Below are 27,186 nucleotides of genomic sequence, written 5' to 3' on the forward strand. Positions count from 1 at the left end.
TCCCTGGCACCGCTGGGTCTTAGAAAAACCCAGTCCTTCAGTTGGCGCCCAATGTGGGTCTGCATCAGTGGTACCGGTCCAAAGCCCGACGATCGTGAGGAACTTCGTGTGAAATCTCCGAGGGAAGGTGCACCCCGCTTCATCGATCCTGTTGTCGAAACAAGTGGCCGACGATTTTTCCAGCAAAGATTCCCGCCTCCTGACGGCTGCGACGGACTGCTGCCCTGACTGTAGACCTGTTTTGGCGCCTGGCGTAGACCTTGGTACAGCGAGACGATTGACGGGCCTTCCTGGTGACGCCATTGATCTTTGAGTTAAGTATTTGTGGGTCGCTCCCAGAGTCCTTTGTTGTGGGTGCTTAGTTGTTGCATGGTTCCATTGCATTTGTGGTTCACAGTATTTTGTTCTTTGTTGTGATATTTGACGTCTGCAGTCGTCAAAAACCGAGGGTTTTTGCTCTTTGCAGGGACATTGTAATCCTATAACCCTTGAAGTTTGTGAAACTCGGTTAGTGTGCATGATGCCTAGCCGTAGTACTTTGTTCAGTTGCTTTAGAGGTTGCGGTGCGGATTCCCGACTGGAGGACTCGTGTCCGATACCTCCGGGTGGAACTCCAACTTACGAATTGTACAGTCGACACGGATTAGGTCCAATTACATTCAATAAGTGTTGGGTTCGTTATACTAAAAAAGACGGCGTCCTTAGTTGGCCACCTCATGGTAGTTTTGAGGCTCCGATTCTAGATAATCTTGAAGCTAAATTGTTCCAAAGAAAAGCAAGGCCGGCCATGTTTGATTCCTTTCGGTTGTGGCGTAAAGAAGCCAAGCAGAAAGAAATCAAGCAGATTAAACGTAATAAGAGGGAAGGGATTGTTACAACGGTAAGAAACGCAGAGCAGTTTCAGCGAGATAAGGAGGAAAAGGAAAAGGAAGTTTTCGATAGATTGCAGCGCATGAATGTCGATAAGTGTTACCCCGTTTTACCGACGGGTACGGATAAGACGGAGGACGTAGTAGAGGACCCCTTGTTGTCATATCTGTTGAAGTCGCCACCTCCGTATGCACAGGGTACCACAGTTCCTGTGGTTCCCCCGGTTCCTGTTCCTCCACCTGCTCCTGTTCCTGTTCCCCAACCTGTTCCCGTTCCTCCAACTGTTCCTGCTCCCTTACCTGTTCCTGTCCCTACAGCTCCTCCGCTTGTACTTCCTCATACTCCTGCTCCTGCTCCCTCTACTGTTCTGATTACTCCTGCTGTCCCTTCTGTTCCCGACCCTTCTCTTGTTACCCCGGTGTGTTACTCTACTACCCCATCTGCTTGACGTCGTGTTCCTTCTGTTGCTGCTAATTTTTTCGATTCTCTTGGACCAGTTCTTGAGTCCGCTGGTTCTGAAGGTCCCCAAAGACAAAGTCAGCTTCCAGGTAGTAGGGAGCGTGACTCGCTATATAATATGGCGATGGGTTGGATTAGATACCCTCTTAGGAATCCCCCACGTGTAGTATTTGATATGTTTTCTCAATTCAACATACCGACACAGAGGTTTGTGTTTGAGGAAATGTGCAAGCTTTTACGTGATCAAATATCGGTTGATGCATCTGATGAAGTATTGACTGCCTTTTCTAATCTTCAGCTCCAGTTTGCGAGCGGAATATTGGTGGGTAGCAATGTTCGACGTGCTGTCGAGCAGTTATTATCTTTTCGTCCTTCTATAATGCCTCGGGCATTGTTTGTAGAAGACATTGAGGGACCGCTAGCAGCGCCTGGTCAGTATCCCATGCGCGAAGTTCCACCAGTGTGGATGCCGGGTGATGCTGGTCAAGTTCCACCGATCTTGCCACATTTCCAGAGAGTGTGGATACATCTTCCATGGAAACGGTCAGAAGTTTTGCAAGTAAAACAATCGCTGCCTGACCCTCGCAAAAATCCTGCAGGGTACTATAAAGAATTGTCGCAGCTAGTGGATGCTACGGTTATGAACCTTGCTGACATCGATATGTTGTTCGGTAACGTAGTTCCGCAACCGGTTTGGGCAAAAATTCGTCAAGAAAATCATGCAGCAGAACTAGGTGGTGATTGGGCTGCTCTTATAGCGGGGGATACGCGACAATTTGGTGGGGCTAAGCCTGAACAGTTAATTACGGCTTTGCCCCAGAGAATTATTACCCTTATGAAGACGCTTATGCCGGCTATGAAGGTGAATTGGGACAAGTTGTCCGCTTGTAAGCAAAAGAAGGATGAGAGTGTCTCTGATTTCTTTACGAGATTTGAGGAGGCATTTATCGACCACAGTGGTGAAGATATGGGTACTGAGGGAGGTCAGAGGTTGTTCGTGGACAAATTTGTGTCTAATTTGCTGCCGGACTTAAGCAACAAGTTAGGGAATTCTGAGAGTGCGTGGGCTGTTTCTACTTCTGCTCAGATATTGGCTACGGCCCAATATTATGAAAATAGGGAGAAAGAGGAAAGTGATTGTGCCGATAAAAAGACAAAAGAGCTCAAAACTAAAGTGTTGTTGCAACAAGCGTATCCTCCACGTTCGAATCAGAATGATTCGCAACAGCGGAATAGATCGCAGTCTCAGTCAAATAGGTCGCAATCACGAAATGACTCCTCTTCGCAGAGATCTTCATTGGGGTACAATCAGTGTGCCTATTGTTGGGGAGAGGGTCATTTGAAATTCGATTGTCCAGTTTTACGTGATCGCAATAGTGGTAATTCCTCTAGAGGAGGTCGTAGTGGTCCACAACAAGCATCACGTGGTCGAGGTCGCGGTGCTCAAAATGATCGTTCCGATAATTCTTCAGATTCTAATAATTGTTTCGATCAGCGTGGATCATCACAAGGGAGATCTGCACAGTACAATGTGGACGATTATTACGTCGATCAGGGCACTGACGACAGTAATTACTAGGATAGCCATAGACAAGGAGAGGGAGTAGTATCAGTTCCGGTTGATCAGAGAGGGCCTTATGTCGCAGTTGCCACCCCGGGCGTCGTTGAGCCTTTTCTGTTGGACACTGGTGCAGCGAAAAGTTCCATCATGCATTCGAAACTCCCTGGCGCACCTTTGTCTGGCTTAACAAATGTTTCCGTTGGATTCTCTGGCGCCCCTGTTAGCAATCCAGTTTCGCGCCCTTTGCCCCTTACAATTGGGCCTCGTGAGCTGAAAGCTCCTTTGATTTTGACTACTGGTTGTGGTCAAAATCTCTTGGGCCTGGATTTGCTAAAACGTCTGTATGCGACTCTGTATTGTTCTCCTGCGGGAGTAAAGCTTACTTTGGGTGAGAGAGTTCTCTCTACAATGTACTTATCTCTCGATAAGCTTCCACCGGAATTGAGTTCGCTTCCTGCATCTTTCTGGGCAACAGGTCCCAATGATGTGGGCCTGCTTGATATCTCCCCTTATGTCGTTCACTTGAAATCTAATGTGCGCTTGCCACGTATTCCCCAGTATCGTATCTCCCTTGATGGTGAGCGAGCGTTGTTAGCAATCATCAACGATTTGATTGAGAAAGACGTTATCGAGGAGACTCGGGGAAACGTGTGCAATAGTTCTGTGCTGCCCATTCTGAAGCGTACTGATCCATCAAAGCCTCCTGTTTATCGTTTTGTTATCGATTTACGGGAGGTAAATAAAATTGTGATTCCTCAGTTCCCTGTGGTGCCTGACATTACGGCTCTACTGACTCTGATTCCAGCCTCCGCATCTTGGTTCTCAGTGATTGATCTGAAGAATGCGTTCTTCAGCATTCCGATTGCTGAGGAGAGTAGAGACCTTTTCAGTTTCTCTCTTGGTGGTCGCAGCTTTAGGTTTAAACGTGCTCCTCAGGGCTACTGTGAGAGTCCATCGATATACAGTCAAGCCTTGAAAGGCCAACTTGATGCGTTTGTGTTGCCGGCCGGTGCGGCCTTGATCCAATATGTCGACGACCTATTGGTGGCTGCAGATACTCAGGACATTTGCAAAATCGCTACGGTATCGTTGTTGCAGCATCTCTGTGATTTACATCATAAGGTGTCACCTTCTAAACTGCAATATTGTTGCCAAGAAGTAACCTATCTAGGTCACTTATTGTCAAAGGAGGGAAGAAGGTTGACCCCAGAGAGAATTGCGGCAATTGCTCGAATGACTGTGCCAACAACCCAGAGAGATGTGCATGCCTTTTTAGGTATCACGTCATACTGCAGGCAATGGATTCCAAATTTTTCATTGCTAGCGAAACCATTGGTAGCTCTTACGTGCAAGGATGTCCCAACTCCTTTGCCATGGACGGAAGAATGTCAGAAAAGTTTTTCTGAACTACGTGACGCGTTGTGTTCGGCTCCTGTGTTAGGTACCCCTGACTACAGTAAGCCGTTTACACTATACGTTCATGAGAGGGAAGGTTGTGCGTTGAGTGTTTTGACGCAACAATTCGGTGGTAAGCAGCGTCCATGTGCATATTTTTCCTCGACCTTGGACCTGGTAGCTAGAGCATTGCCGAGTTGTTTGAGAGCAACAGCGGCAGCTGCGGTGTCCATCCGACAATCTGCAGGATTGGTCATGGATAATATGCTTACGGTGATGGTTCCGCATGCAGTTGACACTCTCTTGAATCGTACGAAAACCCAGCATCTGACGAGCGCAAGGTTGTCTGGTTACGAGTTGACGCTTTTGGCAAGTCACATTCAAATAAAACGTTGTAATGTCCTGAACCCAGCGACTTTGTTGCCAATTAGTATGGAATCAGACGATGTAGCACCTCATGACTGCTACTTACGGACTGAGGAGGAGACGAAAGGTCGTGTTGACCTAAAAAACACTCCTTTGGAAAACCCTGATGGGACCCTGTATGTGGATGGTTCATGTTTTAAGTTGCCGAATGGTGATGTAACGACTGCGTATGCTGTGGTAACGTTGAGCACGGTTGTGGAGACTGCGAGACTGAATCAGAATTCTGCGCAGGCGGCAGAGCTGATTGCTTTGACTAGGGCGTGTGTGTTGTCGAAAGGGAAGCGGGTGAATGTGTTTACTGACAGCCAGTATGCTTTTGGTGTTGCGCACAGTTTCAGACGATTGTGGAGAGAGAGAGGTTTCATGACATCGCATGGTACGAAGATCCAGCATGGACAGCTTGTGAATGATCTTTTGGATGCACTTACATTGCCCTAGCAGGTGGCGATTATCAAATGTAGTGCACACCGTAAGGTGACGGATGATGTTGGTCGTGGCAATGCGTTTGCGGATGAGACTGCTAAGGAGACTGCCCGGAATCTTAGCACTAGAATGTATGTGACGAGTTCGGTAAGGTGGCCTACGGAAACGGGTATGTGTGAAGACACTATTGAGAGCGTGAAAGCGATTCAGAATGAGGCCACCGAGACTGAAAAGACGAAGTGGAAAGAGAGTACGGGAAAGTTGGATGCGAATGGCTGCTGGATTGATTTGCCAGAACATAAGAGGTGGATGTTGCCGGATGCATATGTACTGGCTGTTGTGACAATGGCACACGGCTTGGCACATATTAGTGCGAAAGGTATTAGTAAGTTGTTGTCCCCTGTATGGAAGAATGATGGTATTACTAAATGTGCTGAGAGGTTGGTGAGGAATTGTATGATATGTATGATGTACAACCCTGGTAAGGGAACCCCTACACCTTCTGGCCATTTTGCTCCCCTTCATGTCCCTTTGAGGTGATTCAGCTAGACTTCATCCATATGGAGCGATGCGATAACCTAAAGTACGTTTTAGTTGTGGTTTGCGCATTCTCCCGATGGATTGAAGCCTACCCTCTCAAAGACAACACTGCTCTGTCCACTGCGAAAATCCTACTGAAGGAATACTTTCCTCGGTATGGAATGCCACGGATTGTATGGTCTGATAACGGAAGTGAGTTTGTAGGGAGTGTGATGAAGAGTGTGTGTAAGGGCCTTGGAATTACACAGAAATTCCACAGCGCCAATCATCCCCAGTCAGCAGGTTTGGTTGAAGGGTATAATGGCACCCTTAAATTGAAACTAGCGAAGATTCAGGCTACGACTGGTCTCTCGTGGCCTGACGCTTTGCCCTTAGCTCCTCTGTCAACAAGGGCGACTGTACACTCCCGAGTAGGGCTTAGTCCCTATGAAATAGTGTTCGGCCGTCCTGCCAATGTATGGGGGGTCCCTAGACCAAGTGTGTTCTCTGATTTTGAATACCCAATGTTGATCGATTATCTTCATGATCTGACTGCTAAACTGAGGTTAATTCACCAACAGGTCTTTGAAGCACTGCCGACGCAGACGGAGGGTCCAGGCCACCAGCTCCAGCCCGGAGATTGGGTGGTGACGAGGAAATTTGCCCGGAAGCACAACCTTGAGCCTCGTTTTACGGGACCCTACCAAGTGCTCCTCGCCACAAGAACTGCTGTTCGTTTGGAAGGGCGCAAGAACTGGGTGCATGCCACCCATACCAAAAAGGTACCTATACCTTTGCCAGCAGACCCGTGGGTGAGGAAGGGCATCGCCTCGTCTGAAGTCGATACTGTGCCGACCTTTGTTCCTTTTAGCGACGCTCAGCCTGTCGGAGAGACCTCAGTGCAGCAGAACGACATTGTTGAACATTTGTCATCACAAAACTCAATATCTGAACAATTGACTGATCAACAGAATTCTGTTTCATCGTCGGATCAGTTGTTTGACGAACAGACACGTCCTGGGAGAAGCCGATATTTTCTTCGATCCAGTACTAAAGACTAATAAAAGCATTTTTGCTCTCTCCCCGGACATCTACGTTACCCCATTATCCCTGACCAGTTGAACACACTTGTATTATTGTGATTTTCGTAAATTTGAGTCTTTTCCACATATGTGTTTTTGCTTCCACAGCTAGCAGATTTTGTACATATTATTGATTAAAATACCTTGCATCCGGGTGGACCGTAAGGCCGCGCGGGTACTTCCTTCTGGTTAGTAGGTCTTGACACTAGGTCGAAGACCGTCGATTCCTAGGAACTCCTGGGGATTGACTACTGCTACACAGAACGAAGTGCGTCAAAAACGTTGCGGACGGTTTTAGAGGATGGCTTTCACAAAGCTGTCGGACTTGGAAAAGGCTCAGGCCCATAGATTTGAGTTGCGTAGAATTGCCCATACAAAATGTTTCATGTTTCAGATGTTCTTCTTATTTTTAACTGTTTCCTCGTTGCTGGTGGGTGGGGTGTATTACATGATACAGTCTTTGTTGCCTACTGCCTCACCTACTCCTACTTCTGAACCTAAACCTACCTCCACTGTTTCTCCTCATTCCTTCCACATCCTACCACAACAAGAGCAGGTTAGACTTGCGGAATTCATGAACAATTCCTTTGTTCAGCTCCTTCATCAGCATCAGTTAGTGGTGAACACTACCAATTGTTGGGTGTGTGGGTTAATGCCACATACCACCGATAAGGGAATTCCGTACTTGGTCCTTCCTTATAGTTCCCAGGGTTCAGCACGAGCATTCCAAACAATGTTTCGAAGCGCACTAGATTCTTACCCCAATCGAGAGCCACGTTCTCCCCACTTTGGTCCCGGTCCGTACCACAAGCCTTTGGCAATAGCGATTGCTGATTTAGATAGGGATATCTATGAGCCGTCGCTCATCCCAGAGGAAGAGGTGCGAGCTTATAGGGATTTGAGTGAGGTTGAGTATTGTGTGCTCGTAGGCGAAAGACAGCTTAGAAGCTCGTCCCCGATCTGGATCGTACCCCACCTTGGTAATTTCTGTCTGAAAGGCCGTGGCCGAAGCCCGAGAGCTCACCTTGGAGAGAGTGCTTGCTCTGAGACGTATGTTTTACCAATGCTCTCTTCCCCTGTTCTCCTAACTGCCAAGGGTACGTACTTTGTTTGTTATGACCGTGCATATACATGGTTGCCCCTTGACTTCGCGGGCACCTGTTATATTGCAAATTTGTTGCCACCGACGTTTACGGTTGCCTCAGATTACCACAAGACTAGAGTTGTGAGGGCCGTGATTAGCAAAGAGGACACTGCCGGTCAAGAGGCAGGAGACTTTTTCAAGGGTTTCTTTCCGTATTGGGGACCTATGGTCAATAGTAGGAACCTGAGACAGTTGACTCGAGTGGTGGAATCGACTGCTAATATCACTGCCAGTGCCCTTGGCAACATTACAGCAGAGCTTCAGGCGGATAGGCTTATGACGTTATAAAATCGTAAGGTTTTGGACGTTGTCCTAGCAGATCGAGGTGGAGTATGTAAGGTGATCCATTCGAGTTGTTGTATTTTCATTCCAGACAACGCTCCGACTGTCTATCAAGCCATCTCGAAGTTGCATAAGATCTCTGAGTCCATGCACGTGGACGTAGGGGATTGGTCGCTTCTCGGGTGGTTTTGGGGCCTAATGTCGATTAGGGGCTGGAAGATTCTGATGATCATCGGGGTTGTTGTAGCATTCCTGTTCACGTGTTGCCTTTGTGTGCAGTGTGGTCCTGCCTTATGTGGCCTCTGTGCTACAACGTGTATGAGGCAGCCGCCTGTTACCAAAGGAACTCTGATGGATAGAGTTATGTTGCAGCAGCACCTAGATGGTCTGATGAATATCGAGATCGATTATGATTCCGACTAGTGCTTGCCTAAATGAGGGCAAAAGGAGCGTCTGAGGTTCCGTGACAATTGTGAGTGGTGTTTTCGACTCGCACGAATATGGTCGAGTCTGGTATCTATGAACCGCAAATGACGAGTTTAGTGGGTGTACGCGTTTTTCGCTGTGCTAGCCTAAACCGTTCGTCTGTTTCGTGGGTTTCTTCATCTGAACCCACGGGTTCCATCTTAGATACGGCATCCATTTTGTTTCTTGCCCTCAAGTAGTCAGCGAACGGACGCTGTCCGCTTCGCGACCCTGGGATTCCCAAACTCTTGCGGAAGACACGTTTCCTTTGAAGGTGTCTTTATGATGAGGGGGATGATACTGTAAGGCAGATGGCCCCGCTCGAGGCTCATCTTGCCATGCCGGTCTATTGTCTCAGTTGTGCATTTCATTAGGCACGTCCCCTTTGATGCCTGCAGCTCGTGTCTCCTGGTACCACCCCTTTTACACCCTTTTCGATGTGTTCACTGTCCTCGTCTACCTCTGCACCTGTTTCTGTCGTTTCCTCGATTCGTTTACTACTGAATGGAATGTACTAATGGTGGGAAGATGTACTTTTACAGTTGGGAACTGCCAAATGTTACTGTGATCATGTTCCGGGCTCTGAATACATGAAAGCGACCCCTCATGATCTTTACGATGTATGTATGTATGTATGTATAGGCATTTATATAGCGCACTACTTACCCGTAGCGTCCCAAGGCGCTTCGACCGCTGCGAAACCCTTCCTGGCTTCCCTGAGAGATGGTCCCTTAATGGGTATCTCCAGGGTGAGACCAGGCATCCCCGGCGGTCTGGTGGGGCCGTTAGTGAAGATGAGGCAAGCTAATGCCCAGAGTTGCCGAGTGTGATCGCTGATCAGAGTGGGCACCGAGGCGAGAGAATTATCGAGTCCGCTGACCCTGGTCCAGAAACCTGCCGCGCCGGGAATCGAACCCTGGTCCCGGGCCGTCCTCTGGGGATGGGAACCAAGTTGTAATCCTTTGTGCACCATGTTATCCTATGCTTGAAAACTGTATAAAAGGAGCGACCCACAGATACAAGTTGAAACAGACTCCTCGAACATACACGTGTTGTACTTCCTGTGACTTCTGTGTTCCCTGCAGTAATAAACCTCGAATCTTTGACGCCGAAGGAAGTGTCCCGTGTCTCTGTCATTTGTACGCCGGAACAGGTTACCCACGAAGGTTTTAGGTGTTATCCCTGGCACCGCTGGGTCTTAGAAAAACCCAGTCCTTCAGGCTCCACCGTCTGGACCCAAAACGTGCACTCTCATTCTATCTGGATCGCACATGCCAGTTCCGGGTGGATGACCAACTCTTTGATGGTTACATGGGCGCTAAGAAAGGGAAAGCGGTGCACAAGCAGACCATCTCGCGGTGGATCATCTTGTGTATCCAGGCGTGTTACTCCTTGGCTAAGAAGGAACCCCCTCTGGGGCTGAGGGCTCATTCCACTCGAGCCACAGCCACTACAACTGCTTTGGGCCGAAGTGTGCCCTTGCAGGACATTTGCCAGGCGGCTACGTGGGCCTCGCTGCACACGTTTGCAAGACATTATTGCCTGGACAGTCAAGTCCGGAGGGAAGGCTTCTTTGGCCGTTCCGTCCACCAGGACTTTCTGGTGTGATTATTGGTTCGCAGACCCACCACCACGGGGTTGGTATTGCTGGGGTATCTATTCTAAGGTAAGGAATCTATCACTAACGTGTCTCTTTTAGATGCACAAGTTACTACTTGTGTAACGATATATCTGTAAGAAACATTAGTTAGTGATAGATTCCTTACCGACCCACCCATCCTCCCCGTTCTGCGAACCAATATCTAGGGTTAAGGTCAGCCCCTTTCAGGACCCTAGTTTCATGGCACCAGTGTTGGTTTTTGGCATAGCTCTGCGTTTCTGCCGCGGAAAAGCTGTGTCTAAGAACTGACGTCAGCACGCGGAGGCGGCGTCTAAGTACTCCAACGACGTCATCACAGCGCCCACGACGCCCGCGAAGCCGCAGACGACGCCTACCGACGCGAAAGGGTACTGCTACGCAAAAGTTTCCGGATCCAGTCTGACGCCTGGGGATATTCTAAGGTAAGGAATCTATCACTAACTAATATCTCTTACAGATATATCGTTACACAAGTAGTAACTTGTGCATCTAATTAAGTGTGCCTAAGACTTAGTGATTGTATGAGTCACTATATGGATAACTGTATACTTGTAATAGTGATTTTATAACACACTAAGTGTGAGTTACTATCTATATAAATAGATGAAGTGGTGTTTGTATAAGTGTGTAGGTGAGTAAATGTAAGTATAATCAATTGTTTGCATAAGTCAGAAGGATGTCTTTATAAGTGAATACAATGTGTGCTGGTGTGTAATGTTGAAATAGGCATATAATTATATTTGATAGTGTTCTGTTGATTATTCACTGCATATAACACTGAATCTATAGGTAAGTGATTAGATGTGTGTATAGTTCTATGAATAACTGAGTGATTGTTTAGAAATTTCTATTGGTGTGTCAATGGTTTCAAATATGGCACTTTCTATTTTACAGTGAGTGATGAAAGATTGTACTAGTGTGTGATGAGGTGCATTTGATTGTCACACGGATTATGTCATCAGTGATGTCATCAGTGATGTCATCAGTGATGTCACTGACCATGTCATGAATGATGTAATATGTGACATCATCAACAGTGGATTGCGGGCGCGCGAGTTATAGTGAGTACAACTAACTATAACGGGGGAATTTCAATGGTTTTGTATGAGTAAAATGTCCAGCTCTCTATAACTGGTGTGAAACCTATGTTTTTTCAGTGAATATATATATATATATATATATATATATATATATATATATATATATATATATATATTCAAATCCACCTCCTTTGTAACGCCGGGACACCGTGACAGCGGTGCATAAAGGGGCAAAGGTCCCCCTTTGTTGTATACAGGTCCACAAAACGTAGTAAAACTACGTAAATGCACTCCCCTTGGAAGAATCGGGATTAAGAAATCATTAGCAGAGTGCGCTTTTCCAAAAGTTCTTGTTTATTTAGAGTGCAGCATCGTGACAGCTCATGGAAACAAAAAACCCAACGCGTTTCAGCGAGGAAACTCGCCTTGATCACGGGTAGTTTACAAATCCAATGAACAACATTTAAATAAAGTTTCACCTGGTGAGTGCAACATAAACAAAGGACTCAAAGCTTGTAAATGCGGTGGCCATCTTAGAATGGAGTACACCCATTAGTCACGCAGTTCAAAAACATAAATGTATGATTCAGAGGCACCAAATATGCAAATTATATGGCCTAAATGAGCCTGTATTGCCACATATATGTCTTTATAGATAAATATATAGAGACAACTGAAAATTATCTGCACTTTTCTTAATTCAGTCAACATAATAACTGTAAATCCACATGTTCTCATAATTCAAATCCACATTATAAGAAGAGATAATAAATGATAACGTCATAGATCACGTGTGAACCCCCAGTGAGGTTATATATTTAACCCTGATCGGAATTGCCAATCGATCAACATGCATAATAGGTCTCTATTTGACTATCAATGGTTTCAGTGAATAATTCCGCTGTCCAGTTTCACAGTTGACTTAGCAGAAAGGTGCCCAATATATACAGTGCCTTGCATACTACATATAGAATCCCAAGTGAGTTAATACGTTTAAGGCAGTCATTCGTGTCAATCCAAGTCGAAAACGGCTTAGATGGATGTCTCTCACTGTGCATCATACCCAGTCAGTACCTATAAAAGAGACACAAAGGAAAGGAGGTGCAAGTCAGAATCTATATCATCTATATCATGCAGTCGCAGAGACTAATAGTTAAAGCTAAGAGTTTTAAACTAAGTGAGTGACGGTGATGAAACAAAATTACATTTACAAAAATGATTAAAATTAGCAGAAGGCACTGACAAAGCTAAGGGCTAAAAACACAATTGCACTAATATTCATATACTCAGGCAAAGAGATAGGTAATCAGTACCAGTTAACATTTCTCAACAATCCCCTAGATGCCATTTCATTTCCTCCTCCGAATTTAAACCTCTAGGAATCAGGGTGTCGAGCTCAATGATATACCTGTTCTCCATTTGCCTTAACCTGCGGATCTTGTCTCCACCTCTCTTCATGGCAGGGAGCTTGTCAATAACGAAGAACTTGAGCAAATTCCTGTTGCTCTTGTGTTGTTCCTCGAAATGACGTGCGATGGGCGAAGTTTGATCCTTGTTCTCAATGGATCTCATGTGTTCAAGAACACGTTTCTTAGCAGGGAACATTGTGCTCCCTACATATTTTCTGGCACATGGGCATGACAAAACATACACACAGTATTCAGATAGGCATGTTAGATGTTTACTAATTGGTTTCTCAACCGCCTCTACAGGAAAAAAGACTTTTTTGATGTTTTGACTGTACCTGCAGGCCTTACATTTCATGCAGGTAAAGAAGCCCTTAATGTCACTGGATTTATTTGTGATCATGCTTACCTCATTTTTGCTCAGTTTGTCCTTCAGTGAATGAGCTTTCCTGTATGTCATGCTGGGATTCTCACCTAGTACTTCAATCAGAGTGGGTTCGGTTCTCAATACACTCCAATGGCGTTTGAAGGTCTTAAATACTTGCCATGACTTGGAATGGTAGGTAGAAATATGCCTAACTATTTCTGTTGTTTTAGTAGTTTCAGGACATATATCGGACGTGAGCAGGGATTGGTGGCTGACAACACTGGCCTTCTTGAAAGCAGCATCTATGATTGAGGATTGATATCCCCTTTCAACAAAGCGCTTCCTCATGTTCATGCTTTCACTCATGAAATCCTCATCCGTACTACAATTCCTCCGAGCCCGGAGGAATTCACCAAATGGGATGCTCTTGACCAAGGCTTTGGGATGGCCACTGTCTGCGTGTAACAACGTGTTACCAGCAGTTTCCTTCCGGTATAAAGAGGTCTTAAGTTTACCGTTCAGAACCTTTACCTGTAGGTCCAGAAACACCATTCTCTGGGTGTCCATGTGACCCTCTAGTCTGACATTAAGATCATTATCATTCAGGTCCGCCACAAACTTTTCAGCTTCACTCTGTGTACCATCCCAAATGATGAAAAGATCATCAATGTAGCGTAGCCACATTTTCACATGGCCCCGGTACATTGGATGAGTCCTCTCTACTTGCTGCTCCCAGTCCGCCATAAAAAGATTAGCAAAACTGGGAGCAAAACAAGTTCCCATCGCCGTCCCCTGACGTTGTCTGAAATAGACATCGTTGAAGACGAAAAAGTTGTGTTCCAGACAAAATCTGATCATTTGGATTATCATCTCAGAATGACTCAGATAAGAAATAGACCTGGTGCACAAGAATTTCCAACATGCTCCAATACCATCCTCATGTCTAATAGACGTATACAAACTGCATACGTCCAATGAGACAAGAAGATAGCCATCCTGCCAATCAAAGTTGGTGATTTTATTGATAAAATCCCTACTATCCTTCAAGTACGAAGGTACATTCTCAACAAAAGGTCTCAGAAAGTGGTCAATGTATCTTGACGTGTTCTCCATTAGGGAACCAATCGAAGATACTATTGGCCTGCCAGGGGGATTTTTTGAGTCTTTGTGTAGCTTAGGCAGTAAATATAAAACTGCCACTTTCGGATGTCTGTTTAACAAAAATGAGTACTCATCCCATTCGATGATACCATTTGTCCGCCAGTTTGTTAACATTTCAAAATATTTGTTATTGCTTATTTCAATCTGTTGTAAAGACGAGATTTCATAACATTCTTTTACATTAAGTTGTCTATTGCCCTCATTGATGTAATCATTAACATTCATCACAACCACATTTCCCCCTTTGTCAGATTGACGAATGACAATGGAGGGGTCCTCTTCCAGAGATCTTATAGCTACTCTTTCTGCTTTACTCAGATTATCTTTGAACCAGCATTTGTTTTTGGCCAAGTTTTTAAGGTCATTAATGACAAGGGTTTCAAAGGTGTCAATACTACAGGCAGGTATGGTTGGATTAAAGGTCGATTTAGATTTGAAATGATTTGGACAATTCAGATCTGTTCTATAACCCAAAGAGGTAGCATTATTGGGGGTGTTTACAGGTGTACCAAACTCCAAGTCCTTCATAGCAATTAGTGACTCTATTTCACCAATAGTTTCACTAGCTGGTTCAATGTTTGAAGCAATCATTGTTGTGTTTTTCACTTTGAGTTTGTTCCACTTGTGTAAACGTAGCTTCCTAGTGAATTTAAACAAATCTATTCGTTCCTGCGAATAGTTAAAATTTGCCGAGGGGCAAAAGGATAAGCCAAATTGTAAAACATCATATTCTACTTTAGTTAGGATATGGGATGAAAGGTTTACCACATTGCGTTGATTCATTTTCCTCGTGTTTTCTTTTGACCCCGTGTTTCCACTCCCACTGGGGTTGTTGTTGATCCACTTGTTCCAGCCGCCCCTCCTGGCTGGTCGTTGCTCTTTGTTGTACTTTCTCCAGGTTTGCCTCTTCCTCTGCCTTTTCCTCTGAATCCTCTTCCTTGTCCCCGGCCCCTGTCTATTTGCCAGTTTTGTTGCTGCGTAGTTTGGTTCATCATTTTGAATTCCACCCGAAAATGGGAAGCCTTGTTGGTGTTTTTCGATGCATCTTTGGGTGCCAGTAGTTGACCGTCCTCTGAGACGTCACTCTCCACCACTTCCTCCTCCGAGACTGGTGCCCCAGCCCCAACAGCATCGATGTTGGCTTGTACCCCCTTCCTTTGTAAGTTGTCATATTTACGACTGAATGTAAATATGCGGCCTTGTTGGTAATCAATTTTATCACGTAAGAATTTCCTTTCTTTTTTTGCCACGATTTCATCCTCGTGTTTGGCCATCTTTTTGTTAATTTCTTCCATTTTCTTCGTGAAGCCTTCCGTTGTATCTTCCTTCATTAGTTCATCCTTGAGATCCGCAATCAGCTTCAACAATGACATTCTGTCCTTCCATGCATGTTTAATCAGGATGGATAACATGCGATTAGAACAGTCCATTAGGTTATCAGCCCATTCTTCTGCTAGTTCCATGTCTGGCTCTTCGTGTGATGGAGCTATTAGGATGCGCAATCCTCTTGGAATTCTCTTCTCCTCCTGATACTTTTCCAGAGTAATTGCCTCCCACCAACGAGAAATTTCCTTGCGTATCAGCTTCTCAAGTTTCTGGTATTTGTTAACCAGTCCTTGTCCAGATGGTGCCGGCTCCTTACTAGCAGCGCTGCTAGTAAGGAGCCGGCACCATCTGGACAAGGACTGGTTAACAAATACCAGAAACTTGAGAAGCTGATACGCAAGGAAATTTCTCGTTGGTGGGAGGCAATTACTCTGGAAAAGTATCAGGAGGAGAAGAGAATTCCAAGAGGATGGCGCATCCTAATAGCTCCATCACACGAAGAGCCAGACATGGAACTAGCAGAAGAATGGGCTGATAACCTAATGGACTGTTCTAATCGCATGTTATCCATCCTGATTAAACATGCATGGAAGGACAGAATGTCATTGTTGAAGCTGATTGCGGATCTCAAGGATGAACTAATGAAGGAAGATACAACGGAAGGCTTCACGAAGAAAATGGAAGAAATTAACAAAAAGATGGCCAAACACGAGGATGAAATCGTGGCAAAAAAAGAAAGGAAATTCTTACGTGATAAAATTGATTACCAACAAGGCCGCATATTTACATTCAGTCGTAAATATGACAACTTACAAAGGAAGGGGGTACAAGCCAACATCGATGCTGTTGGGGCTGGGGCACCAGTCTCGGAGGAGGAAGTGGTGGAGAGTGACGTCTCAGAGGACGGTCAACTACTGGCACCCAAAGATGCATCGAAAAACACCAACAAGGCTTCCCATTTTCGGGTGGAATTCAAAATGATGAACCAAACTACGCAGCAACAAAACTGGCAAATAGACAGGGGCCGGGGACAAGGAAGAGGATTCAGAGGAAAAGGCAGAGGAAGAGGCAAACCTGGAGAAAGTACAACAAAGAGCAACGACCAGCCAGGAGGGGCGGCTGGAACAAGTGGATCAACAACAACCCCAGTGGGAGTGGAAACACGGGGTCAAAAGAAAACACGAGGAAAATGAATCAACGCAATGTGGTAAACCTTTCATCCCATATCCTAACTAAAGTAGAATATGATGTTTTACAATTTGGCTTATCCTTTTGCCCCTCGGCAAATTTTAACTATTCGCAGGAACGAATAGATTTGTTTAAATTCACTAGGAAGCTACGTTTACACAAGTGGAACAAACTCAAAGTGAAAAACACAACAATGATTGCTTCAAACATTGAACCAGCTAGTGAAACTATTGGTGAAATAGAGTCACTAATTGCTATGAAGGACTTGGAGTTTGGTACACCTGTAAACACCCCCAATAATGCTACCTCTTTGGGTTATAGAACAGATCTGAATTGTCCAAATCATTTCAAATCTAAATCGACCTTTAATCCAACCATACCTGCCTGTAGTATTGACACCTTTGAAACCCTTGTCATTAATGACCTTAAAAACTTGGCCAAAAACAAATGCTGGTTCAAAGATAATCTGAGTAAAGCAGAAAGAGTAGCTATAAGATCTCTGGAAGAGGACCCCTCCATTGTCATTCGTCAATCTGACAAAGGGGGAAATGTGGTTGTGATGAATGTTAATGATTACATCAATGAGGGCAATAGACAACTTAATGTAAAAGAATGTTATGAAATCTCGTCTTTACAACAGATTGAAATAAGCAATAACAAATATTTTGAAATGTTAACAAACTGGCGGACAAATGGTATCATCGAATGGGATGAGTACTCATTTTTGTTAAACAGACATCCGAAAGTGGCAGTTTTATATTTACTGCCTAAGCTACACAAAGACTCAAAAAATCCCCCTGGCAGGCCAATAGTATCTTCGATTGGTTCCCTAATGGAGAACACGTCAAGATACATTGACCACTTTCTGAGACCTTTTGTTGAGAATGTACCTTCGTACTTGAAGGATAGTAGGGATTTTATCAATAAAATCACCAACTTTGATTGGCAGGATGGCTATCTTCTTGTCTCATTGGACGTATGCAGTTTGTATACGTCTATTAGACATGAGGATGGTATTGGAGCATGTTGGAAATTCTTGTGCACCAGGTCTATTTCTTATCTGAGTCATTCTGAGATGATAATCCAAATGATCAGATTTTGTCTGGAACACAACTTTTTCGTCTTCAACGATGTCTATTTCAGACAACGTCAGGGGACGGCGATGGGAACTTGTTTTGCTCCCAGTTTTGCTAATCTTTTTATGGCGGACTGGGAGCAGCAAGTAGAGAGGACTCATCCAATGTACCGGGGCCATGTGAAAATGTGGCTACGCTACATTGATGATCTTTTCATCATTTGGGATGGTACACAGAGTGAAGCTGAAAAGTTTGTGGCGGACCTGAATGATAATGATCTTAATGTCAGACTAGAGGGTCACATGGACACCCAGAGAATGGTGTTTCTGGACCTACAGGTAAAGGTTCTGAACGGTAAACTTAAGACCTCTTTATACCGGAAGGAAACTGCTGGTAACACGTTGTTACACGCAGACAGTGGCCATCCCAAAGCCTTGGTCAAGAGCATCCCATTTGGTGAATTCCTCCGGGCTCGGAGGAATTGTAGTACGGATGAGGATTTCATGAGTGAAAGCATGAACATGAGGAAGCGCTTTGTTGAAAGGGGATATCAATCCTCAATCATAGATGCTGCTTTCAAGAAGGCCAGTGTTGTCAGCCACCAATCCCTGCTCACGTCCGATATATGTCCTGAAACTACTAAAACAACAGAAATAGTTAGGCATATTTCTACCTACCATTCCAAGTCATGGCAAGTATTTAAGACCTTCAAACGCCATTGGAGTGTATTGAGAACCGAACCCACTCTGATTGAAGTACTAGGTGAGAATCCCAGCATGACATACAGGAAAGCTCATTCACTGAAGGACAAACTGAGCAAAAATGAGGTAAGCATGATCACAAATAAATCCAGTGACATTAAGGGCTTCTTTACCTGCATGAAATGTAAGGCCTGCAGGTACAGTCAAAACATCAAAAAAGTCTTTTTTCCTGTAGAGGCGGTTGAGAAACCAATTAGTAAACATCTAACATGCCTATCTGAATACTGTGTGTATGTTTTGTCATGCCCATGTGCCAGAAAATATGTAGGGAGCACAATGTTCCCTGCTAAGAAACGTGTTCTTGAACACATGAGATCCATTGAGAACAAGGATCAAACTTCGCCCATCGCACGTCATTTCGAGGAACAACACAAGAGCAACAGGAATTTGCTCAAGTTCTTCGTTATTGACAAGCTCCCTGCCATGAAGAGAGGTGGAGACAAGATCCGCAGGTTAAGGCAAATGGAGAACAGGTATATCATTGAGCTCGACACCCTGATTCCTAGAGGTTTAAATTCGGAGGAGGAAATGAAATGGCATCTAGGGGATTGTTGAGAAATGTTAACTGGTACTGATTACCTATCTCTTTGCCTGAGTATATGAATATTAGTGCAATTGTGTTTTTAGCCCTTAGCTTTGTCAGTGCCTTCTGCTAATTTTAATCATTTTTGTAAATGTAATTTTGTTTCATCACCGTCACTCACTTAGTTTAAAACTCTTAGCTTTAACTATTAGTCTCTGCGACTGCATGATATAGATGATATAGATTCTGACTTGCACCTCCTTTCCTTTGTGTCTCTTTTATAGGTACTGACTGGGTATGATGCACAGTGAGAGACATCCATCTAAGCCGTTTTCGACTTGGATTGACACGAATGACTGCCTTAAACGTATTAACTCACTTGGGATTCTATATGTAGTATGCAAGGCACTGTATATATTGGGCACCTTTCTGCTAAGTCAACTGTGAAACTGGACAGCGGAATTATTCACTGAAACCATTGATAGTCAAATAGAGACCTATTATGCATGTTGATCGATTGGCAATTCCGATCAGGGTTAAATATATAACCTCACTGGGGGTTCACACGTGATCTATGACGTTATCATTTATTATCTCTTCTTATAATGTGGATTTGAATTATGAGAACATGTGGATTTACAGTTATTATGTTGACTGAATTAAGAAAAGTGCAGATAATTTTCAGTTGTCTCTATATATTTATCTATAAAGACATATATGTGGCAATACAGGCTCATTTAGGCCATATAATTTGCATATTTGGTGCCTCTGAATCATACATTTATGTTTTTGAACTGCGTGACTAATGGGTGTACTCCATTCTAAGATGGCCACCGCATTTACAAGCTTTGAGTCCTTTGTTTATGTTGCACTCACCAGGTGAAACTTTATTTAAATGTTGTTCATTGGATTTGTAAACTACCCGTGATCAAGGCGAGTTTCCTCGCTGAAACGCGTTGGGTTTTTTGTTTCCATGAGCTGTCACGATGCTGCACTCTAAATAAACAAGAACTTTTGGAAAAGCGCACTCTGCTAATGATTTCTTAATCCCGATTCTTCCAAGGGGAGTGCATTTACGTAGTTTTACTACGTTTTGTGGACCTGTATATATATATATATATATATATATATATATATATATATATATATATATATATATATCACGCAGTTTCCGAACCATAGAACACAGAACTACAATCCAAGTAGTCAAAAAGATATGGACACGGACCACAAGTATCGTGCTTCTTCTTTATTTTAGTGCTTAAGCGTCACGACGAGTTTCGGTCCCGCCTTGGACCTTGATCACATGACACAGTGCAAGAATTCACATTGGTTTAAATTCTGTGCAGAAAATAGTGACATCAGCACAGTACATTTTGTAAACGTGACCATAGACATGGAAGAGTTCAATTTAAACACAACCACGATTCATTAAATAACCTGACTCAATATGTTATTTAAAAGGCACATAAAACCAATGTTATTTAAAATAGTTTTTTTCGTAATTCAGTGTAGTGTTGGAAATTAATAAAAATAAATTTTTGAACAAAGTGCAAGTGCAAGTGCAAAACAAGTTACCTCTCATAAAAGCGCAATAGTGTCTACAAGAGTAATCCCAATTTTGAGCCCAAAATTGGTCAGATGTTGTGCGCATAAAAATTATGAATGACGGTATAAATACCCGAAATGTAACAACACTTAAGATGAACATACACCTGGAATGTTTTTTCTGGTCTTTCAATTTAAATTCAACCGGAAGGTTTACACTGGTTGAGAGTGCTCCCTTAAAGCTTTCGGCGTTTGGAAAAGAATATCTATATCTATATATATCTATAAATATATCTATATATATATCTTTCTGTATATATATATATATCGGGGCACGGATCCCACGGACTGATTAGGCTCGTCCCGTTGAAAGCACCGCTGTGACCTCTCTGACTCTGTGAGAAGCGGTCGCTCCCCACGCTCCCTGCCTGGATATCGCAGCGCTTGGCTCTCAGTGCTTGCCTGTAAAAATATTGCTGCTTGGGTATCGTAGCGCTTGTTAGCATTACTCGCAAATATCTTGTGCATGCTATTGTCCTTTGCTCGGTTTTAATTTGTGGTGCTCGCATTGCTGGACTTTAAAATTAATAATTATTGCCCGATTGTGCTGGTACTACTGCCTATAGCGTCTGCCCCAATCTCGTCCTGTTTCTGTTTTGTTTTTGCTGCCCTTTTGTTGGTTGTGCCTCGTAGCCAGCCTCTCCACCCCGCTCCCGCCTCCCAGCTGCTCCTCCCTCGCTCCGCCCCCCTCCACTAGCCACTTATGACAGATGCATTCGCGCGCAGCGTTCACGCGCAGCGGACGCGCCCTAAGCGCGCCGAAGGTGCGCCAAAGGTAAGCCCGTCCGCGCCTGGACCGTGCCCAGGGCCAGACCCCCTGTCCCCCGCAATATACTCCCTGACCGCATAACGTACGCCGCCGCAACCCTCTCAGCCCTTAACCCCGGTCGCCCACCTAACTGCTACCAAGCTGCCCCAGGACACACCCATGGACCCTTCGCCTGCCACTCCTGCAAGTTCGACAGCACCAAGACCCACACCAAATCCACAATCTCCAAACTGAGCTCCGACACTAACCACCTACAATGCATCCTGCTCAACACCTGCCTGGTCCACAGACACTCCATCGAACTCTGGAACCTACTCGACACTACATCGCCGGACGTCGCCTTCCTTACAGAAACCTGGATGAACGCCTCATCAGCTCCCGACATCGCCATAGCCATACCGGACGACTACAAAATCATCCGAAAGGACCGCACCAACCAAACAGGAGGAGGAATCGCCATTGTCCATAAGAACACCATCCGCATCACGACCAGTTCCGACGATAAGCTCACTACCGCCGAACACCTTCACTTCCAGATCCACAGCGACCCCAAGACCACACTCAGAGGCACCCTCATCTACAGACCACCAGGACCCCGCACACAATTCAGCGAAGACATCGCTGACTTTATCAGCCCACATGCCCTCCCCTCAGAGAACTACATTCTACTGGGAGACCTCAACTTCCACCTGGAAAAGAAAAACGACAGCAACACCACCACCCTTCTGGACAACCTGGCCAACCTCGGACTCGAACAACTTGTCAATACCCCCACCCACTATGCCGGACACACGCTTGACCCAATCTTCACCTCCAGCGAGCACATCTGCTTCGATCACACCACAGCTCTCCACTGGACGGACCACAGCTGCGTTCACTTCAACTACAAAAAAACCACGACCCACAACCCCCCACAACCTATTCCCCGAAGAAACTGGAACAAAATTACCGCCCGACCACCTCTTCACATTGCTTCATCAAAACCCTCCTGCTGAATCATCGGACCCAAACCAAGCAGCCACCAACCTCACACAATGGATCACCCACAGCGCCGACGAACTAGCACCCCTGAAAAACCATCAAATCAAGCAAGGTAGAAAAAAAGCCCCCTGGTTCAACGATGACCTTAAGAAATCCAAGAAGTTCTGTCGTACCCTCGAGAAAGCCTGGAGAAAAAACCCAACCACGGACAACCTGGCCACCTTCAAGAACGCCACCCGCAAACACCACCAACTGATCCGATCCACCAAGAAATCAGCATTCAAGGATCGACTTGATAACAATGCCCAAAACAGCGAGGAACTATTCAACATCGTCAAAGAATTTACCAACCCCACCGCCGGCACCAACGACATCACTCCCTCCCAACACCTCTGCGACTCTCTATCCTCATTCTTCCACAACAAAATCGTCTACATACATAACAATTTTGAAAACCAGTCCGAAGACCAGTCCACTCCACCCACCTTCGAACCAAAACCGCACTCTAACAACCTTATCGCCTGGAACCCATTCACCACTGAAGACACCATCCGCCTGATGAACTCCATCCATTCAGGATCGCCAACCGACCCATGTCCCTACCACATTTTCAACAAAGCAGACTCCATCATCGCACCCCATCTCCGCGACGTCATCAACTGCTCCTTCAACTACGCCACCTTCCCGGAAAGCTGGAAACATGCCGAACTCAGCGCCCTTCTGAAGAAACCCACAGCAGACCCCACTGAACTTAAGAACTACCGCCCCATCTCACTCCTCCCATTTCCTGCCAAAGTCATTGAGAAAGCCGTCAATAATCAGCTCGCGGCCTTCCTTGAATCCAACAAATCCCTCGACCCCTCACAGTCCAGCTTCCGAGCCAAACACAGCACTGAAACCGCCCTCATCGCAGCAACAGACGACATTCGAACTTTACTGGACAACGGAGAAACTGCCGCCCTCATCCTACTTGACCTCTCCGCAGCCTTTGACACAGTCTGTCATAGCACCCTCATACAACACCTCAACAACGTCGGAATACAAGGAAAAGCAATAGACTAGATCATCTCGTTCCTCGCCAGAAGAACACAAAGAGTCCGCCTCCCCCCTTTCAGATCAGAGGCCACCGAAATCATCTGCGGCGTACCACAAGGATCATCACTCAGTCCCACCCTCTTCAACGTATACATGAGTCCCCTCGCATGCATCGCGCGCCAACACAACCTCAACATCATCTCCTACGCAGACAACACCCAGCTGATCCTCTCACTCACCAAAGACCCAAACACTGTCAAAACCAACTTACATGAAGGAATGGAAGAAGTAGCCGAGTGGATGAAGAACAGCCGTTTAAAACTAAACTCGGACAAAACGGAAGTCCTCATCCTAGGTTCATCCCCCTCTGCCTGGGACGACTCATGGTGGCCACTGGCCCTGGGAACCGCACCCATACCTACGGATCACGCACGTAACCTGGGCTTCATCCTGGACTACTCCCTCTCGATGACCAGACAAGTCAATGCTGTCTCATCATCATGTTTCAACATCCTACGCATGCTCAAAAAAATCTTCCGCTGGATCCCCACCGAAACAAGAAAGACGGTCACCCACGCACTGGTCACAAGCCGCCTGGATTACGTAAATACCCTTTACGCCGGAACCACAGCCAAACTACAGAAAAAACTCCAACGCATGCAAAACGCCTCAGCCAGACTCATACTGGACATCCCCCGTCAAGCTCACATTTCCGGTCACCTGAAAGACCTCCACTGGCTCCCCGTCAACAAGAGAATAACGTTCCGTCTCCTTACCCACGCACACAAAGCCCTCTACGACCTAGGACTCGAATGCCTCAACACGCGACTGTCCTTCTACACCCCCACCCGCCATCTAGGTTCGTCCAATCAAGCCCTCGCCGATATTCCGCGCATCCATAAATCGACCATGGGGGTAGATCCTTCTCCTACTTAGCGGCCAAAACCTGAAATTCTCTCCCCACCCACCTCCGCCTTACACAAAACCACCTCTCCTTCAGAAAGCAACTAAAAACTTGGATATTCGATAAGTAATGCACCCCCCCTCCCTCAAGCGCCTTGATACCCTATGGGTGAGTAGTGCGCTATACAAATTTCTGAACTTGAACTTGAACTTACATACATACATACATACATATATATATATTCGAAAACAGCAGTCTCTCACCACGTAACCACCAGGCAGGCAGAAAATAGGAAAGACCACGCGAGTCCCAGTATTCCTTCGGCAGATTTTATTAGAAAGGAGAGTTTACCAAATCTGACGCGTTTCGGGCGTCCGCCCTTGGTCACAGATCGTCAGGCTAATGAACAAACATCCTTTTTAAATGGTACACTGCACAAATTCAATTAGTGTTTTTTTCTCTCATTTGCAACACCATGTGATGAAACACTAAAAACTGAGGACACACTACAAATATCTGACCTAGATAGTCTGTTTTCCAAACAATAGATATTGCATATATAAATGGAACAAATGAAGTGTGGTTTTCAATATTTGCATGTCATTTAACAAATATCTTTCAATCATTTTAAAAGCCCAATATTTGACAAAATATAAAATTCATGAGGAACAAGCGCTGTAATTGTCCAGTTGAGATGACACATTATAACCGCATAAATGCTTTTACCAGATAAACTGCCGTTATTTAGAGAAACAATATATACAATGGTCACTTAATTTTTGAAAGTGCAATGTGCGCAAATAAAGTGCAAATGCAATGTGCAAAAAAGCAAGGTATTATGTGCAACACAGCATATAAATAAATATACATATAAATATTTATAAATAATTTCATGGTAAAATCGTTTAAGATCATTATTTGATAGATCTGATCGATGAGAATATAACCATAAAAAAACACATTGTATATTTTTCACCCGCAGTTCGTTAAGTTTCTGCATAAATGCATTGGTAGTTTAACCGCAATATTTACAGCACTAATGCACAACATTTATTATATCTGTGCAAAATAAAAAGACTTCATCAATCAACTTCCAAAGTATACTCCAATCAAATATCTCTAATGAAAACAAACTAAAAATTTATCATAGTGTCTGTGTCCCATAAACAAATAGGGAAAGTAATGTGGGCCCTTAGAACCAGTGAGTAATGAAAAAACAACAAAATGTGCATAAAGTACAGAAAAAGGTATAAAATAAGTGAAATTAAATTCATGATAAATCTTCATAGGGTAAGGCAGATCAGAACAGATAGTAGCATATAATCAAAAAACTGATTGAGGATAGGTTATAAGAAAACATGTAAATCCTCCATTGTATTCAATCCATTAGGGAATCTGCTGTCTAATTCAATAATGAAATGAGATTCAAGTCTCCTCAGCATTTTCTCCCTGTCACCACCTCGCTTAGGTTTTAAAACAGAGGCAATGACATAATATTCCAAGCATTGTAAGTTGTTGTTATGTATTGCTTTAAAATGCCTAACAACTGGGTACGCGCCATCATTATTAACGATGGCACGTAAATGCTGAAGTATCCTGGCATGCACCTGTAGCTTTGTGCTGCCCACATATCTGAGGCCACAGGTGCATGTCAGGACATAGACAGCAAAGTCAGTCTTACAGTTGAATGTACCTTTGATATCCTTGGCAACCGGACTGAATGGAGTAGAATATTGGGAGGTATTTTTCCCAAATTTGCATGCTCGACAGGTAGAGCAGCGTTTAAGTCCCGGCCGCGATTTCAACCAATCCTCTTTTTTGTCAAGCTCAGGGAATTCATGACTGATCTGGGTTTTAAGGGAGGGTCCCCTCCGATAAGTGACAACAGGGTTGTCTGGAAGCCTAGGGGCCAGAACCAAGTCCGTTTTTAAGACAGGCCAGCATTGTTTTATAATGGACTTAATCTGTCTGGCCTGTTTGCTATACCCCGTAATTAATCTGGGAGTTTGCTTCTCAGTTGAGTCAATTATTGTTAATGACTCATTATTGGTGGTGGAAAACAAGGACTCACAGGTTCTAGCATTGGTTTTCTGGATGGCAGTTCTAAGAACCGACTCTTTATAACCCCTACATCTAAATCTATCAAGGGCTTCATTTGTGCAGACCTCCAAATCATGATCAGTACTACAGATTCTTTTTAATCTGAGCAACTCCCCAAAAGGAATGTTGTCAATAGTGTGTCGAGGATGAGCACTGCTGGCATGCAAGATGTTATTGCCAGCAGTGCTCTTTCTGTGGAGTTTTGTTGCAAGACGACCATCTTTCACATATACTTTTACATCTAAGAATATATATATATATATATATATATATATATATATATATATATATATATTACCTACTGGCGGTCGCCAGTAGGTAGTTATACTTAGGATTGGCTACCATAGGAAATCCGCAACATTCTATTGGGAATAACTCTGGCGCCGGTTGAGGAATTTGTGTGTAATTTTCCAAAATTTTGGCCAGCTCCGCTCCGCTCCTTCCCTGGAAGTTTCGGGGGGATTCGTGAAGTGGGGGCTGGGAAAAAAGGGGGGTCCCAAAACGTGTTTTCCCCATGTTAATTGCCATAGGACGGTCTGACAAGTCTACAGCCCGAACCGCTGAATGGAATTACGCCAAACTTGGCAAAATTGTAGGGACTGGTACGCAGATGTGCCTTTGCTATATTTGCTGAAAATTGCTCCAGTGGTTGTTTTGTAAATTAACTTCAAAAACA

The sequence above is a fragment of the Lissotriton vulgaris genome, chromosome 8 (genome assembly GCF_964263255.1).
Source record: "Lissotriton vulgaris chromosome 8, aLisVul1.2, whole genome shotgun sequence".
NCBI lineage: Eukaryota > Metazoa > Chordata > Amphibia > Caudata > Salamandridae > Lissotriton > Lissotriton vulgaris.